Genomic DNA, 19122 nt, shown 5'->3' with positions numbered 1-19122 from the left:
CAATCTCCACCCCAATCACAATGGGATTGCAGCTCTGGCCAAAAACTTTGCATGTCACATCTCCAACGTCGTGGCCTGACATAACACCTTCTCTGTGTTGGATGCTCAGCTGGACCAACACCCTCCGTCCCCTGTAACTAATATTGTGTCTACTCATAGTCCCAACCCTTATGTCACTATTATTCCTGTTCAAATCACTACCAGATCCCCGGTTGATCATTTAGGTCATACTGGCTGCTACCCAATGCTACATGGTATTATGTTTTTTGTGAACCCTCTTGACAGCTCTTCCCCCTTCCCCATCCCAGTCATCATAAATCACTGGTCACGGCGTAGTCCACGGGAGTCTGGTGGCAGGTTTCGCCGGGGCGCGAATGCCTGTCATCTGTGCCCACTGTCACAACCACCCAGTAAACTAGGACCTAAGGCTATCAAAATGGCCTTGTTAAATGCCCGTTCTATAGCTAACAAATCTTTCATCCTAAATTATTTCATTACGGCCAAAGATTTGAACTTTTTCTGTCTCTCAGAAACATGGCAAAGGTCAGATGAATATGTATTTTTAAATGAACTGTGTCCGCCAAACTTCTCTTTTACCTGTGCCCCCAGACCCCCCCGGTCAAATGCCACCACCAGTCGCGTAGGAGGCGGCTTAGCGCTGGTGCACAAGAACTGTTTTTCCTCCAGGATTGTGCACTCTATTAATACACACAGCTCCTTTGAACTTTTAATCACCAAAGTTGGGTACACCGACCCACTTTATTGTATTTTAATTTATCGACCCCCTGGTTTTAATAGTTCTTTTTTGACAGATTTTAGCGATTTTCTAACCTCCATCATCAAACTGGAAAAAATCATTTTATTAGGGGATTTTAATTTCCATATTAATAATAGTAATGACAATTTTGCCACCAATTTTATTTGTATCACTGAATCCTTCAATTTTGTCCAACATGTCTCGGGCCCCACACACAACAAAGGTAACACACTTGATCTTGTTTTTACTCTTGGATTAGACATAGATAACATTGTTTATGAGGAAATGATTTTAAGTGATCACAAATGCATACTTTTTAATTTAGTTTTTAAAACTGACACTATTTCCACTAAGCGAGTTAAACGCTTGCGCATGCTTAATGACCTCTCAGCAGAAAAAATTTCCACAGCCTTTGAGAGCAGTGCGGTGCCATCTCTGAACGTTAATGGCGACATTGATACTTTAGTCCATGCTTTTAACCGGTACTGCTCAGACATTTTAGATGTAGTTGCTCCTCTGAAATCCTGCACTGTTCGCACTTTAAATTCCTCTCCCTGGCTAAATGAGGATATTCGTCGTTTTAGAAGAAATTGCCGGTGTATTGAGCGAAAGTGGAAGTCCACTCAGCTTAATGTACACCGTCTTCATTTTAAGCAACTTTTAATTGATTTTAACAGTATGGTTAAGGATGTGAGAGCTGCCTATTTCACAAACTTAATCTCATCTAGCAAACTAAACCCCAAAGTCCTATTCGACACCATTAATATCATTGTCAGTCCACAAACCCCTGTCACACCTGTTTTATCTGATGAGGACTGTCATGATTTTCTCCTATTTTTTGTAAATAAGGTTGCAAATGTCAGGGCAGGTATTACACCCTCCACCTCAATCCAACCGTTATCTCCCAACAGTCAGTCTACTCTGAATTCCTTCTCACCCATTTCCCTCAACGACCTAACAGAGCTAGTGAGAAGCACAAAAACCTCCTCTAGCCCATTAGACACCATCCCAACCTCTCTACTAAAGGAAGTTTTCAGCACTATTGGTCCCAGTCTGCTTTCCATCATAAATCTCTTTGGTCTCTGGTTAGGTCCCCGCCTACTTCAAACAGGCAATCGTTCAGCCGCTTTTAAAAAAGCCAAGTCTGGACGCCTCGTTACCAAGTAACTATCGGCCCATCTCCAAATTATCATTTATGTCCAAGATTTTAGAAAAAATTGTTGCCAACCAGCTTATATCCATTTTAAATGAACACCACATTCTCGACAAATTCCAGTCGGGTTTTCGTAAGCAACACTCCACGGAAACTGCACTTTTAAAAGTATCCAATGATCTAATGATGTCCGCCGACTCAGGTAGATGCTCCATTTTAGTGCTACTGGATCTCAGTGTTGCATTTGACACTGTGGATCACAACATTCTGCTAACTAGGCTCAGAGATTGGGTGGGTGTCACAGGGAGTGCACATGAGTGGTTTGAGTCCTATCTCTCAGGTAGATGTTTCTCAGTCGGAGTAGGCCCCCATGTGTCTCCGTTACCCTTTCCTGTGGGGTCCCCCAGGGCTCGGTACTTGGTCCGATTTTATTTTCACTATATTTGCTCCCATTAGGACACATTATTAACGCTTTTAAAGGCATCTCCTACCACCTTTATGCGGATGATATCCAGCTGTATTGCTCTTTTAAACCTGATTGCCCTGATGATTTTAATTCTAATTTTATTGTTTTAAATGAATGTCTGTCGGCCATTAAGGCCTGGTTAGCTAGCAACTTCCTCCAGCTAAATGAGGCCAAAACCGAGGTGCTCATCGTGGCCTCTGATGGCGTTGCATCTAGGTTGGGCCCCTAGAAACTAATGTGAGCCCCAACCTCAGGAACCTTGGGGTAAACCTTGATCAGGGCATGCATCTCGACACTCATCAAGTCGGTGACCCGCACCTGTTTTTTCCATCTATATTGCTAAACTCAGGTCGATGTTTTCCCACTCTGACCTAGAGTTGATCATCCATGCCTTCGTTTCTTCTCGTCTAGACTACTGCAATTCGGTTCTCACCTGCCTCAATAAATCATCCATAGACCGCCTCCAGTTCATCCAAAATACTGCTGCAAGACTGCTAACCAGATCAAGCAGAAGGTGTCACATTACTCCAGTTCTGGCCTCCTTGCACTGGCTTCCTATACATCTTAGAATTAATTTCAAGGTCCTGGTGCTCACTTTCAGAGCTCTGCACGGCCAGGCACCAGAATATTTAACTGACCTGCTGGAACCTTATGTGCCCAGCAGGACCCTGAGGACAGCTGACCAGGATCTGTTGGTCATTCCGCGCACCAGGCTGATCACCAAAGGTGACAGAGCCTTTCAGTCTGTAGCGCCTAGACTCTGGAATGCCCTTCCTCGTGGCCTAAGAGCTGTATCGTCTGTTGACATTTTTAAAAATCAGCTAAAAACATTACTGTTTAAACAGGCCTTTGGGTAATGTTTGAGCTTCTCCTTCAGGTATAGAATATGTCTTTTGTTTTGTTTTGTTTCTCTGTGATGCATTGTGTTTTGTTCTATCTTATCTCTTGAATGGTTTCTTGCTTTTTATTTTTTAATTTAATTTAATTTCTGCTGTATGTAAAGCACTTGAGCTGTCTCTGTGAAAAGTGCTATATAAATAAACTTTACTTACTTACTTACTTTACATGCAGGTTTGATTAGTATGTATGAAATGTATAGTGTATGTATATTCAATAGTAGTATTGATAGTATAGTAATATATATAATATAACTATTAATATTATGCTTAATTAATGTGTATGCTACTTTATACAACGGCATGCAAATTTCTCGATTCTGATTGGCTGAAACAGTCCATTTACACGTATGTATTGCGATCAGTCCACGCTTGCTGGCCCAGGACCCACCCACAACCGAATCACATCACATCAATCCGCCGGATCACAAGAAGGTGGACAATAATCTTTACAAATGGATATGTTGATAGCGACTAAACGACTAAATATCAAGCGATTCTGTCACAGCGAATGTCTTAGTCGTTTAAACAATGTTGGATGATGTAATTGATGGGTCTTGAATCATTCTGTAACAAAAGAAAAATCGCGGATTGATTGATTGATTAATTTTCAATTTTTCTTTTTCCTTTCGACTGTCAGCACTCGCTCTACCCACCGCCACACACACCCCCCCACACACACACACACACACACACACACACGCGCGCACACACACACACACACGCACACACACACACACACACTCTGCCTGCAACGCGGGGGATAGTCAGACTGAGAGAGAGCTGGGTGCTGCGCTGTTCTAAGTGAGCATGGCCTATTGAGTTGATTGATTGATTGATTGATTGCTAATTTTATTACTGTACGCTTGGTTTCCAACTGGTTAAGTTTAGGCCCTCTACAGTAGGTTTAAAAAAATAAATAAAAGAATAGGGCGAAGAAAATGTTTTTTTCCTATAGGGCAAAGAAAACTTTTTAATTTGTTTTACCTACTTTCTATAGAAGCATCTAAGAATGAAGTTCTATGGAAAGTAGGTCTGCATTCCCTTAACAATTGTGTGTATTGAGCCGTACTGTATTGTACCCATTCTGCATCTGGTAATAAAATTTTCAATCAATCATTCCAATAATACACAGTTGGATGTGTTAGTTGGTTGGATGCACTTCAAGCTGCTTCCACATGAGGCAACTTCTCTCAATCATTCCAATAATACACAGTTGGATGTGTTAGTTGGTTGGATGCACTTCCGATCTGCTTCCACATGGAGGCAAATTGTCTTTTTTGTAGTTGTGGGAACAACTTTTTCTGGCGGATGGTTTTTTCAATAAATCTTCGTGTGTTTATTGTATAGAAATAAGGTTGGATGAATGTGGCAGTTGTATAAAAGCTTTACACCACTTGCAGTCGTGATTTGTGAACAATAAACCATGCCTAGGGGGGTCTAACGACCACCCCTAGGCATGGTTTATTGTTCACAAACCACTCCTGCGCGTGATGTAATGCTTAAGTACATTTTGTTCTGTTTCACAGGTTTTTGACCTATGGTAAAGCTGTGGAAATTATAACCTGTGGACAGTCAAGCTATGGTTATCTAAAGAAAGAAACTATATACAAGCTATGGTTATCTAAAGAAAGAAACTATATACACGCTATGGTCAACTGTGGGAATTATAAGAAGTTGTATTGTGGAAATACATTTCAACTAGTTTGTTTAAAATAAACAAACTCTAATGACTAACCATTGAGTCATCCATTGTGTGGTGCCTGTCAGCCCCTTTCGGAGGGATTCAAATAGAAAATGTTTGAAAGATCCGAACAGTCAAAAACCAAGTGACGCTGTCAAAAACCAAATGACGCAGTCAAAAACCAAATGACGCAGTCAAAAACCAAATGACGCAGTCAAAAACCAAGTGACGCAGTCAAAAACCACTGGTTCAGTTATAAACCAGGAAAGGGTTTAAGTCATAAAACAATGTGACAACCAAACCACTGGTCCAACCAAGAAACCATTGGTACAGTCATAAAACAATGTGACAACCAAACCATTATTTCAACAAATAAACCATTGGTTCATCATAAACCAAGGCCCAGCTTTCCAGAGAGTAGGCCGGATGACCTTGAAACAAGGACCAAAATAATTAATTAAAGACAATGCTTAAAGGGGAACTCCAACATTTTGGGAAATTAGCTTATTTAACATCTTCCCTGGAGTTAGACAAGAAGATACATACCTTTTTTGTCTCTGTGCGTGCATTTTAGCTTTGGGAATAGACGCTCCGTTAGCATAGCTTAGCTTCATCACTGGAAGTGAGGCAGGACAGTAGCCTTACAGTGCCTTACAGTGTATTGCAAGGTCTGACATTGACCAAATTTGATATGCATGACCTTGGTGGGCTCTAGGTCAACTCCTGAAAAGGGGGTCAATGTCAGACCTTGCAATCAAAAGTTAGGGGGCGCACTGAAATTATGGCAAGGGTTATTAGCCCCCTAACTTTTGATTGCAAAGTCTGACATTGACCCCCTTTTCAGGAGTTGACCTAGAGCCCACCAAGGTCATGCATATCAAGTTTGGTCAATGTCAGACCTTGCAATACACTGTAAGGCACTGTAAGGCTACTGTCCTGCCTCACTTCCAGTGATGAAGCTAAGCTATGCTAACGGAGCGGCTATTCCCAAAGCTAAAATGCACGCACAGAGACAAAAAAGGTATGTATCTTCTTGTCTAACTCCTTGGAAGATGTTAAATAAGCTAATTTCCCAAAATGTTGGAGTTCCCCTTTAACCCATCTGACTGTTAGCTAACAGCCCGTCCATACTGCCCCCTGTACATCTGCTAAACCTGCTAGCCGAAGACAAAGAGCTAAAGCCAATAAAAGGGAACAGTCGGAAAACGAGACTATTACATAAGCCCAGTTGGGAGAAAAGCTCATAAGTTCGGTCGAAAAAGGAAAAGTTAGCAAGATGGCAGCGACAGAGGAGGAGCTGGAGAAGCTGAAGCAGAGGCGTTCAGCAGCCCAGACTGCTTTTTCCAAAAAAGCCAACCATCTCACCTCCAGGGCTCATGGACTAGGAGAAAGTGAACTGAGAGGTGCATGGTTGAACTTCAAGATGGAGCGTACCAGAGTCAAAGATGCAGGGTTTGAGTACAGCACGGCCCTGAGAGAAGCGGACGATGAAGAGACCACAAAAAAGGCGGTGCAAGTCGACGAGAAAACGGCGGAGTGCGACCGTACGTTTGATGGAATCAAGGAAATCGTCGTAAAGAACTTTTGTGCCAGGTTTGCTGAACAGGCAATTGTCAACCTTTTTGAAGGGGCTGAAGCAGCATTGGACCAGGTTGAGGCAACCGACCATAAGAAGATGACTAGGAGGGAGCGCCAACTGGTGAATACAAAGCTGGAACGGAAGATTGGCGAGCTCTACAAAGCTGTGCATGAGTGGACAGACCTGATTCCAATAACAAATTTAATGGAGTCAAGGGACCATAGCAAGGAGCAACACAACTCGCATCATGAACACAAACTAACTAAGTAGGTGGGCCCCACCACCTTTCCTCCTACTGAGTGTAGGTTTGCCCTTGTATTTTATATGTTAATAAAATTGCATTTATCTATAGTCCTAATTCTGTCACTGTTTGATGTCACAAAGAAGGGTGTATCCGAAAGCTGTCTACAACATTTGTAACAGGTGATGAAAAAGTAAACAAATAATTAACTGTATTATACATTTGTTAATGATAAATAGGCTTCACTTTAGATTAGGGCACACAATAGCATCTGCAAATGATTTATAGATGTTTTATGAATGTCTTAACAAATCATTTGTTGAACATGAACAAATAAATGGAGGTACAGTATAGTAGTTTTTTCATATCCATTTTTTAAAGCATCTACAAATGTGTTATTACACATTAAACAACATTATTTAATGATGAACAAATCAAGTACAAACAATGTTGATAATGAGTTATAAATAATGTAGAACTAATTTGTAAATGTTATACAAATATAGTTATAAATGATTTAATAATAATTTACGAATGTATATAAATGATCTGTTCATGATTAGTTCATTATCTACAAATACCTTATAAAGGTCTTATAACTGAGTGTTATTATAAAGTGTTACCAGTTATTATTATTATTATTATTATCGAAAAAAAGCTCAGCGCCATCTGAAAGCCAAGGAGCTGAGCCTTCTTCACATATATGCCTTATTACGGTAATCCAAAAACTGTGGGAGTTATTGAGGAAGTAATCACAAGTAGAATTCTACCTGCTTCAAGGTCAACCACCAAGGTCAAAATTCCGCCTAGACAAAGGTGAGTAAAAAGGAGCCGAAGAAGAATAAATCTAAAAGGCCAGGGTTCATAAACTGTATTGCAGTTGCATAATAGTTCAAAAATTCCAATGTGAAACGTTTAATTGATGTTCAATTGCAGTGTCTATCACTAAAAACCTGTAAAAATCCCATTCCGATTTTTGTTTGACACACACTCAAAACATACAGTAAGTTTTTTTTTTGAACAAATGTTTTTTATTTTCCTACATACAGTAAGTTCAAACAATAACAGATATTGAAAGCTGAAGTAGTTCTGAAAAAAGGGTGAAAAGCACTTGCTCACTCACAGCACATTCTCTGACAATTACACAGCGATAACAACTGCATATATATACCCAGGCAGACTGTTTCAGGCTGAGGTTTAACAGGGGGGCAGGTGTGTGTGAGTGGAGCAGGGCAGGTGAATGTGATCAGCAGGTGACACAGGAGAGTGTCCAGTCTGAAATGACAGGAGAGTTAATATCAGCAAACAAAGAACATGTTAAAGACTGACTGAAGTTGTGACAATATATTCAGATTGAAATGTATTTTTTTACATCTACATTTATTGTAACGTATAATATAACCAATAGGGCATACAGACCCTCATCTGCACCTTTGTTTACACTGTTTATTTTTCTTAGATCAATATTTTTGTCTATATTTATGTCTTTCTACTATTACCCTGCCCATACCTGTACCCCCCCCCCCCCCCCCCCATGCTGCTATGATGCCCGAATTTCCCCAAGGGGATCAATAAAGGAATATTTGATCTTATATCTTAATAACGCACAAGTACCTTGCAACTGTAAATACTTGAGTAAAAATACTTTGTTACTCTTCTTCCCGGCACATACAGTAAATCGACTGCATTTATATAGCAGCGGATTTACAACTTATGCCTCACATTCACGCCCATTCACTCACACATTCACACACCGACGGCGGAGGCGACCATGCAAGGTGCCAACCTGCTCATCAGGAGCAGTTAGGGGTTAAGTGTCTTGCTTTGACATCAAGATCAAGATACCTTTATTGCCACACAACCAGGTTGGTGGTATTTGTGTTCGGTACAGAGAGTTTGAAGCTCTGGATATACATAAAACAGGAACATGGATACATTTACCCCCCCCCTTCCCAACAATAAATACATAACACACAGCTCAACATGACACAATAAATACATAAATACAGCACAACATGACACACAGAAGAGACTAGTCCATCTGGTCAGGAGCTTGGTTAGTGTAAGGGGGGAGGGGGAGAGGGGGGCCAAGGGAGTTCAGGGTCCGAATGGCAGTTGGGAAGAAGCTGTCCTTTTTCCAAGGGTAGACTTGAAGCGCCTACCTGAGGGCAGGGGGTGAAACAGAGGGTGTGAGGGGTCCTTTGCAATTTTTCTGGCACGGGTGGTTGTGCGGAAGGTGAAGATGGAGTCCAGGGAGGGAAGGTCACAACCTATAATTTTAGAGGCCTTGTTGATGATGCGCTGACGTTTGTGAATGGAGTGTTTTTGTGCAGAACCGTGCCTGACTATGATTGATGAGGTGAGTATGCTTTGAATGATGGCAGTATAAAATCTGACCAGCAGGTGGCGTTTGACCCTGTAGTTGCCTGAGGAAGTACAGACGCTGCTGCGCCTTTTTCGTGATGGAGGTGATGTTGGTGTCCCATTTTAGGTTATTGTTAATGTGGGTGCAGAGGAATTTGAGTGAGTACGTCAGGGTTATGGATTGGTCAGAGATTGAGAGTGGTCGTTTTTGATTTTTTTTTGTAGTCCTGAAATCGATGGTTATTTCCGTGGTTTTGGAGGTGTTGAGCAGGAGGGTGTTGATGGAGCACCAACTCGCTGCTCTGTCCACCTCTCGCCGGTATGAGGACTCGTTATTGTCTTTGATCAGGCCAAGGATGGTGGTGTCATCTGCATATTTTTTTTATCCACTTTTTCTCCTTATTTTCAATTTTTCAATTTTTCTCCCATCCCAATTTCGTGTTTCCAATTCTCCCCTCCCCTGTCTTGAACGTTGCTCGCATATGCCCCCCACTGGTCGGTTGTAGGGAGGATAGAAGTCTTGCATCACGTGTCCCCTCCGGTACACGAGGAGGCAGCCTGTCACATTTCACCTGCCAGCGCAGACTCTCATTGGCGAGGTGTAACATGTGGGAGGCTCACACTACCCCAGCTACTTCCTGTCTCTGCTGTGCAGGCGTCCCCCAACCGACCTGTAGGAGTCGCTGTCCACAACGTCCAGATTACCACCCATCGACTTCCACCCGCTAACTCTGCCAATTGAGCCAGTATGACGGCCGGCTTAAGCCGGAGGCAATGCTGACACCCAGATTCGAGACCGGAGTCTCTTGCATTGGTGACGAGCGCAATCTCCGCTGCGCCACCCAGCCGCCTGTCGTCTGCATATTTGAACATTTTGACTGAGCTGTCCAGGGAGATGAGTTGGTTAGTGCAGAGGGAGAAGAGCCAAGGGGAGAGGACACAGCCCTGTGGGGCACCAGTGCTGAGTGTCAGGGAGTGGGATGTGAGATTGTTCACATTGACTTTTTGGGTTCTGTTGCTGAGGAAGTCAAGGATCCAGTAGGTTTATGGCCGGGTTGATGTTCATGTCCTGTAGCTTGGAGAATAGTTTATTGGGGGCAGATAGTATTAAAGGCTGAGCTGAAGTCGATAAACAGGATGCGTGCGCAGGTGTTAGGGGTTTCCAGGTGTAGGAGTGTGTGATGGAGTACCAGGTTAATGGCATCCTCTACTGACCTGTTGGCACGGTAAGCAAATTGGTATGGGTCCAGATGGGATGATAGGGAGGATTTGAGGTAGTCTAGGACCAGGTGCTCAAATGACTTCATTGCCGTAGATGTGAGGGCTATGGGTCTGTAGTCATTGAGGCAGATTATTTTGGTTGATTTTGGGACTGGGATGATGGTGGACTGTTTACAACACTGTGGGACTGATCATTGGCTTACAGATGTGTTGTAGAATCGGTAGTAGTCGGTGAATACAGGGGCTAGCTGGTTCAGCACAGTAACTAAGTACTGCAGGGGAAAGATGGTCAGGCCCGGCTGCATTCCTCTTATTGCTTTTTTTGAAGACCGCCCTCACTTTATCCTCCTGGATGGTGAAATGGGGAGGGAGTGGGGGGGGGGGGGGGGGGGCGAGATGGGGTGGGTGCAGGGTTGCAGGGGGGGGGGGGGGGTGCTGTGAATGACATTATTGAACCTGGCATAGAAGTGATTGAGTTTATCGGGGAGGTCAGGGTCTTCATCTGCTGCTGGGAGGGCGGGCGTGCTTTGTTATTTGTCATCTGCTGGAGATTTGTCCAGACTGGAGTTATTGTCGTTTTGTTGAGTGGATTGATTTGGCCTTCCTGATAGCAGAACCGAAGTTCATATTTGGCGGATTTGTATGCCGAATGACCTTACGGTTTTAGTGGGGATACACAACTCCATGCAGAACCGGATGTATGACGTCACCATTGTTGTGTATTCGTCCAGGGAGCTACACGTGGATTTGAAGGTGTCCCACAGAGTACACTCCAAACAGCCTTTCAGGGTTTCGACTGTGTCGCGGGGTCCAGCTTTCTCAAGTTTTTACCACGGATTTAACAGTTTTAAGTTGTTGTCTGTATAATGGGATGAGGAGCAGCATGGCATGGTCAGATTTTCCCAGCGGAGCTCTCGGGAATGCACGGTAAGCGGATTTAATTGGGCTGTAACAATTGTCCAGGATGTACTGTAGCACTGAACGTCACAGGAAGTCCTTCATTCCAACGGTCATCAGACAATACAACGCCTCACTGCCTCACTGCCTCCTCACTGAGCACAGTGTAACAGTATAAACTCTGGACATTTTACATCTACATTGTAAATTTTCACTGTACATTTGACTGTATATTTTGGCTGTATATCTTAGAATGTATATACTGTACATATTTTAGAATGTATATTTTAGAATGTATATCTTTGTGTGCGAAAACGTCAGTGTTACAAAGGGTCAGATTAAACCGAATATATATATTTACTGATTGATATATATTGCATAATATTTGTATATCGTCTGATATCCCTTGTGTATTCTTTGTACATATACACGGAATATCCCTTTAACCTAGTACAGACCATAATATTTCGTTCTCTTATTGGATAGCGTTCCACCAGCGCCACTGCCATACCCTCAGAGCCGAGTTCAAAGCCACCGTCAAGACATGTCTGTACATGCCCGGCTTTGCCCAGGAATACGAGACAGAAATAAGGTTGGCACTAGATTATTCCCTGTACATATAAATATGGCGCAGGTGAATACAGAAGTAGTTCGAGTTTGAGTTACCCAAGTGAAGCCTCACCCACGATACGACGTGCGGTGAAGTGGGCCCGTTTTGCCCCAAAATAGAGTCTTGTCTTATCCTAATACGTTTGTTCAACGTATCGTTCGCTCCTTACTAGTAAAGCCTTCATCACGAGTCAACGACCAAGTGAAGTGAGCAACTGTGCGTCTAAATAGAGCACTTATAGCCGCGTGCGAATAGGATAGTAAAGTGTCAGAGCTTGGTGGAATAACGTCAAGTTCAACCTAGTTAATGTGAAGTACCGTGCACCGGAGTATCTACAACGGTGAATGCAGAGCCCCTTTCCGGCTGGATTATTATTATTATTATTGCTTTGGACCAGGCTGTTGGAGCGGAGAAGAATCGTCTACACCCACTACTGTGGGATTTGCCCATGACGTGAGGAGCATCACTCGAGCCCGTCTCAAGGAGAGGCTGGCCGGCTTTCACCTGTGCTGCACGCATACTGGGATTACAGCTGCTGCTTTTCGTCTGCCGATCAGGGAGTAATATACCGCCTCCCATAGCAGGAGCTTATTGAGTCTCCGCTGATCCAGACTTTGCATTCGAACATTTCCTCCCCCTGCTGGCTTACAACCGGTGGGAACCCCCTACCAGAATCTCCCGCTGCCTCCCCAGAGTACCATAGATATAATTCCTAATATTCAGGTTGTATTATCATCTCCTGCGTAATATGAGAATGGACATTCGTTATTGATTTGCCTACGCACATTCCTTTGCCTTATAAGCGCATTCAAAGTAAATAGAGAAGTATATTATGTACCTTTTGCTGCAATAAATACTTAATTACAACTTTGTGTGGAACCGATTCATTGTGGGAAGTGTTCATCATATATATATATCATGTACTGTATGGCCAGTAATTAAAGTACATAAGACGGTAGTGGTTTAATGATACCATACTTATCAATACAGTCAGGGAATTGTACCCCTCAGTTACAGTCAGTGTACATCTTTAATATTCAGATCACATTTAAAACCAAATAACTCAAGGCAGTGTTGTATAGTACTCGAGTCCAAGTCCTGGACTGATTTTTGGACTTGGACTCGAGCATTGACTGCATTCGGACTCGGAAGGTGCAGACGAGGACTCGGACTTGTTAATTGATAAATACAGTTATAAAAAAAATAAAAATGTAATAGGCCCTAATAATTTGGCATAAGATATTGATGGCTAGTGCATTTGTTTGGCTATTGTGTCACAAAGTAAATAAACTCCCTTTGAACCGGTGACCGCTGTGTCATTTATGTTTAATGTAGACCATTTTTTATTTGTACGTCAGCTCTTTGACTGCCAGAGTGGAGTGGACTCAACCTTGATGACTTGGACTCAGACTCGGACTAGGGTAATGGGGATTCGACTCGGACTCCACTCTGGCACTTCTTTGGTGACTCGGACTTGGACTCGGACACTGGGGACTCGAGACTTGACTCGGACTTGAGATTTAGTGACTCGACTACAACACTGACTCAAGGTGAAAAACTGACTTGACCCTAGACTCTCCTTACTGTGGGTCTGAGGAGTTCTCTCATAATTAGGGATGTTCGATATTGGCTTTTTTACCGATATCCGATATACCGATATTGTCCAACTCTTAATTCTCTGATACCGATATCAACCGATACCAATATATGCAGGTTCCCCCCCCACTTGTTGTGGAATTAACACAACAATATGCATACTCTTGACAATAAATAAAATAAGAATTTGTTCCTACTTGATTGCCTGGGTAAGTAAAGGTTAAATAAATGTAAACAAATCTTTAATTTAATAAAAAAAAAATTAACCGATACCGATAATTTTCGATATAACATTTTAATGCCAATATCGTAGGCCGATAATATCGGACATCCCTACTCATAATATCTGTCTTTATACCAGTATCACTGTACATATTATACTACAACTCTGTACATACATCTGATTAGCACTATTACTCAGTAGTACTAATTTATATATTTTATACCCAGTTTAATCACCTGTACATTGTATATCACTATTGCACTTTACTGTTACATTTGCATTCTGGTTGGATGCCAAACGTACTACTCGTGCTGTATGATGACAATACATTTTAATCTAATATAAACTAACATGCAAATTGAGTCCAAAAATGTTTATATAAAAATAAGTGTAAAAAAACACACAACCTGGGAAAGTCCTAGCTGTTTGAAAATAGCCTATGGCCAGTATCTTGCATAGTGCACAGCAAATTGAATGCTGTTCACCCCATCAGGGATGAATCGATGTTTTTCTTTGCGTTCTCTCTCTCCTCCATGCAGTAAACAATCTCAGGCCATGTCCAGACCAGGGGCGTTTTTAGGGTTAGAAAACATTGGGGGCCCCTTCCTTCCTTTTTTTTTTTCTTTCTTTTTTTTTTTTTTTTTTTACACACAGAAATACGCAATTTTAGAGTAATTAGAGACGAATACTGAAGAACTAGATTAGAGTTTTTTAAAGTGAGGTCCAGGTCCATGAGAGGGATCTGGACAGTCCCCAAAGAAAATTCAAAGTTAACAGGACCAAATCATCAGTTTCTTATTTATTTATTTAACCTTTATTTAGCCATATAAAACATTGATATGGTCCAAGAGGCCCCAACGAGAGTACAAATATACATATATACACATATACATACATACATACATACATACATACATACATACATACATACATACATACATACATACATACATACATACATACATACATACATACATACATACATACATACATACATACATACATACATACATACATACATACATACATACATACACATACACACATATACACCAATAACAAAATAAAAACACAGTTAAGAATCATACACATAAGCAAATAAACAAACAAACATTATGCACAGCCTATGTACAAAAGAAATAAACAGTTAATCTCTAGCGTTTACAGTTTTCTTCGATTGCATAAACAATCAAATCAAAAGTATTACACAATTATCAAAACCTTACACTCAAGGAGCAAAACATAGGCCCAGATTTGCACCCCTATAAGCACAAAGTCAGCCTCACACTTTTTGCAAAACAATACCACACATATGAGCCAATTGGTTAAACACAGCAATCAGATGCACAGACACACCATTGCTTAATTGTAGATACACCAATCAGGTTTAAGCACTATAAAAATGCAGCAGGTGAGTTCACCTGTCTTCAACCAAAATGGAAGGAGAGTGAAGTACTGTACACAGAGAACGTGAAAATATACAATACATTCACCAAACACTACACAAGACAACCAATGATGCAGACTGATGAAAATATAAATTTTCTCTCCATATTCCCAAAACATGTCAACATGGAGAATCACAACAAACTAAAAATCTCTTGCCAGATCCAGCTAGGCAAAGAGATAATGTCTAGTATTTTCTGTACTATGTATTTAAATGTTTTCTATATTTGTTTTTGTTTTACTGTCATTTTAACCTGTACTGGATACAGTATTTTATGTTTGTCTGATATTTGGTGAGCTTACTGTGTTATGCACACTGTAGTAGCATGAAAACTGGGACATGTTTTGTTGTGATTCTCCATGTTGAAATGTTGACTGATTTGGTTATATGGAGAGAACATTTATATTTTCATCAGTCTGCATCATTGATTTGGGTATATGGAGAGACATTTTATCTTTTTCATCATTCTGCATCATTGATTTGGGTATATGGAGATAAATAAATTATATTTTCATCAGTCTACAGCATTGGTCTTGTGTAGTGTTTGGTGAATTTATTATATATTTGCTCTGTGTACTTCACTTACAGTACTCTAATCACTGAGAAGAAGAATTGCTAAATGTGTTTACCAGTGTGTAACTGGTTCAAACAGAATTAAGTCATGTGTTTCATATGGTAACAAAATGTAGTTTTTATAAATTAGTGTATAGTTTGTGTTTAATTTAGCAAAGGATCTGAGGTGTTCTGATAATTGTGTGTGTGGTTGTGCTAATTGTGTGTAGTGTTTTGAAACACCGGGCCCTGTTTTCAAAATCGTGCTTAAGCAATCGAAAAAATTATATACATAATGTTTCAGTCTTCTCATAAAAATAAGATTAGATTTTGGGGTCTTTTCCTGCCTTTGGTCCGCTTTGCATTCACATCTGAAATTAACCGCAGCAGGGTTCACTTGCAAGAGTGAATGAGCTTTCACACCACCCCAAACCAACCGGAATATCCGAGGAAATGAACCAGGGTTCGATTAAAGCTTATTATAGTTTATCACAGTATCATGAGCATGTCTTTGTCAGTGGACACTGGACATGGGTATGGATGGCTCCAGGTGCTGCTGCGTTAAAGTGCACATCTTCAATACCTATCTGTACTATTTAAAAGCACAGTGCAGGACACACTCAAAGGTTATCGCACCTCAGAGATGGCAGTGGACATGTATGACAGGACAAAGGCCATATGTAATGGCCTTGGGATTGAGGAACATACTACCAGCCAAAGGAGGAAGCAGAAAAGGATGGACGAGTATGTAGTTGAGTCATCTTGTGGCACAAGCTCAGACCTCATGGAGATCAGCTGAGACAGAGACTGTTCTATCCAGTCCTCGACAGAATGCTGCAAGAGCTTGAGAGCAGGTTCTCATGAGTTGGAGAACAACGTATGAGAGGCATACAGGCATGTTATCCAGCCTCAGACCAGTTTCTCTAAGTGGAATTGCTGCAACCCCTCGCCACACATTACAATATCCAACTACTGCCAGAGGAGATCACAGTTGCAAAGTGTTTCCTGGCCAGGACAGGCAGAGATGCAGTCCTACTATCCAAAGTGTATTTTCTCTCCTGGATGATAATAATAATAATAATAATAATGCATTTTATTTATAATGCGCCTTTCAAGACACAAAAAAAAGTCCACAAATCGGTGAATGAAAAAATAATATAGGATCAAATTAAAACTACTACTTGCTAAAAATCGATGTTTAAAAGTACTAAAAACCAAAGAAAAATACCAAACACTAACAAACATTCAGCACAGACAATGGGGATGCTGCCATAAAAAAAAAAAAAAAAAATATATATATGTAAATTCTTTTTTTTTATTTATATTTTTTTTTAGATCCGGGGCTAGGAGAAAAACATCCGGGGCTAAAGCCCCGGAAGCCCACGGCTAACGACGCCACTGGTCCAGACGGAGACGAGTTTGGGTGTATCCGCCAAAGTATTTTATCATATGCACTGTAAAGGTACACGTATCCATACCAAACCGTTTCAGTGTGTACCGTACCGTACCGAATGGTTGTGTAGTGTACCGAACGAATACAATGGTATGTTAACCACTAACGACTGCCCACCGGGGGCTGTTTTTTCACAATCTAATATTATTATTATTATTATTATTATTATTATAAAAAAAAATTACAAGTCGATTATTCATTTCAATATAGAATATTCGTTGACAGCCCTACAAGTACAATTAGTTACTGCACAGTGCACATCACCCCTGAGTGGAACATGGAAAGCCAAACTTTCCCCCACTGTACCGAAAACCTGTACCGAACCTTGACTTCAAAACCGAGGTACGTACCGTACCGTGTACCGTTACACCCCTAGTATGCACGTTCTCGTCCACACGGAACCTTGTTCTGGGAGCCTGAATACACTATTTTCCTTTGAAAATGGGTCCCAGAGTGAACAAATCTGAAGACGGCATCCTTGCGTTTCCGTCTTTACAAGCCAGTACGCATCTTTCCTGAACCGATGACGCAATAGCCCACCTCTCCCTTAACCCGCATGCCCAAACCCAGCCAACAAAAAAGAAACATTGTAGAACATAGCTGCAGTTAGTCGCTTGTTCACCAACAATCTCAACATTTGTATTCTAGACATTTTCAACAAGTCAAAGGAAGACAAATATTAGCTAGCTTAACTAGCGTTAGCTCAAAAACACAGACCCAGACAACATAAGTTGTTCCGCTAGCGATAACAACAATAATACTTCCGGTTGGGGGGTTTCAAAATAAAGGAGTGAAGTCTAAAACACAGAAGGTATTGAAAGACGTTTATTTTGTACATTTGTGGCAGCGTTACAGCATGTTCAGTAGTTTCGTTTGGACGCACATATTTCTTGAGACGATTTCGTGTTTACGGAAAACTTTTTTTAAATGAAAACGAAAAAGATTGGTTCCGTCTCTGTGTGGATGTGGCCTCAAAGACACAGTTTCCACACGTGTACATATCGGGGTCAAGAGAACTCTCTGACCTCATTCATTTAATCCCACTGTATTGTGAAACAGGTTTTGCCTGAAAATAAAACAGAGAAAACACATTGTGTATTTTGTTCACAGCGTCTCGCAGCTCTTTCTGTTCCTGTTATGAGCCCTGCCGCATTTCATAACTCCAGAAAGGTCAGAAAAAACCAGACAATAATCTTGACATTTGTTTTTGTGACTCAGACTCGATACACCCGGCCAGCCAATCTTTACTCCCTTCGCTGGCAGAAGAGGCAGAGAGAGAGATACTTCCCTGCTCCGACACCGAGAGGGAGAGAGGGAGAGAGAGAGAGAGAGAGAGAGAGAGAGAGAGAGAGAGATAGAGAGAGAGAGAGAGAGAGAGAGAGAGAGAGAGAGGGGGAGAGTGAGGGAGAGATAGAGAGTGAGGGAGAGAGAGAGAAAGAAGGAGAGGGAGAGAGATGGAGGGAGGGAGAGAAAGAGAGAGAGAAAGAGAGGGGGAGAGAGAGAGTTCCACGGCTGTCTGCGTTGGAGGTGCCTGGGGAGGTGGGGGAATCAAGCCTCTGGCTACTGACCGCGGCCAATCAACCGGCCCCTTTCACCGTCTGGCTATTCAACTGATGTTATAACCGCCGGATTGCAGACTAAATCATTTTCTACAAAAGGAACAACAGATTGGGGTGAACTCTGTGAACTATGTCACACATTACAAGACTGTCCGTCCACCCCCCCCACCCACCTCACCCACCAGTGGTGGAAGAAGTACACGGGTCCTTTACCTTTAGAGATACCCAGAGTGATGAGTAGCCTACTCTGGTCAAAGCAAAAGTCCTCCATTCAAATTTTACTTAAGTTAAAGTACAGAAGTATTTGCTATTAAATGTACATGACGTTTTTGTGTCTTCCAGTGTTTGGAGGAGCGTTCAAAGCTTGATCCATTGAGCTCTGGAGGTCGTGTTAAAGTGGTGTGTGGTCCAGTTATTCTGCTCC

The sequence above is a fragment of the Notolepis coatsorum genome (genome assembly GCF_963971535.1).
Source record: "Notolepis coatsorum genome assembly, chromosome: 2".
Lineage (NCBI taxonomy): Eukaryota > Metazoa > Chordata > Actinopteri > Aulopiformes > Paralepididae > Notolepis > Notolepis coatsorum.
This window is presented reverse-complemented; position numbering follows the sequence as displayed.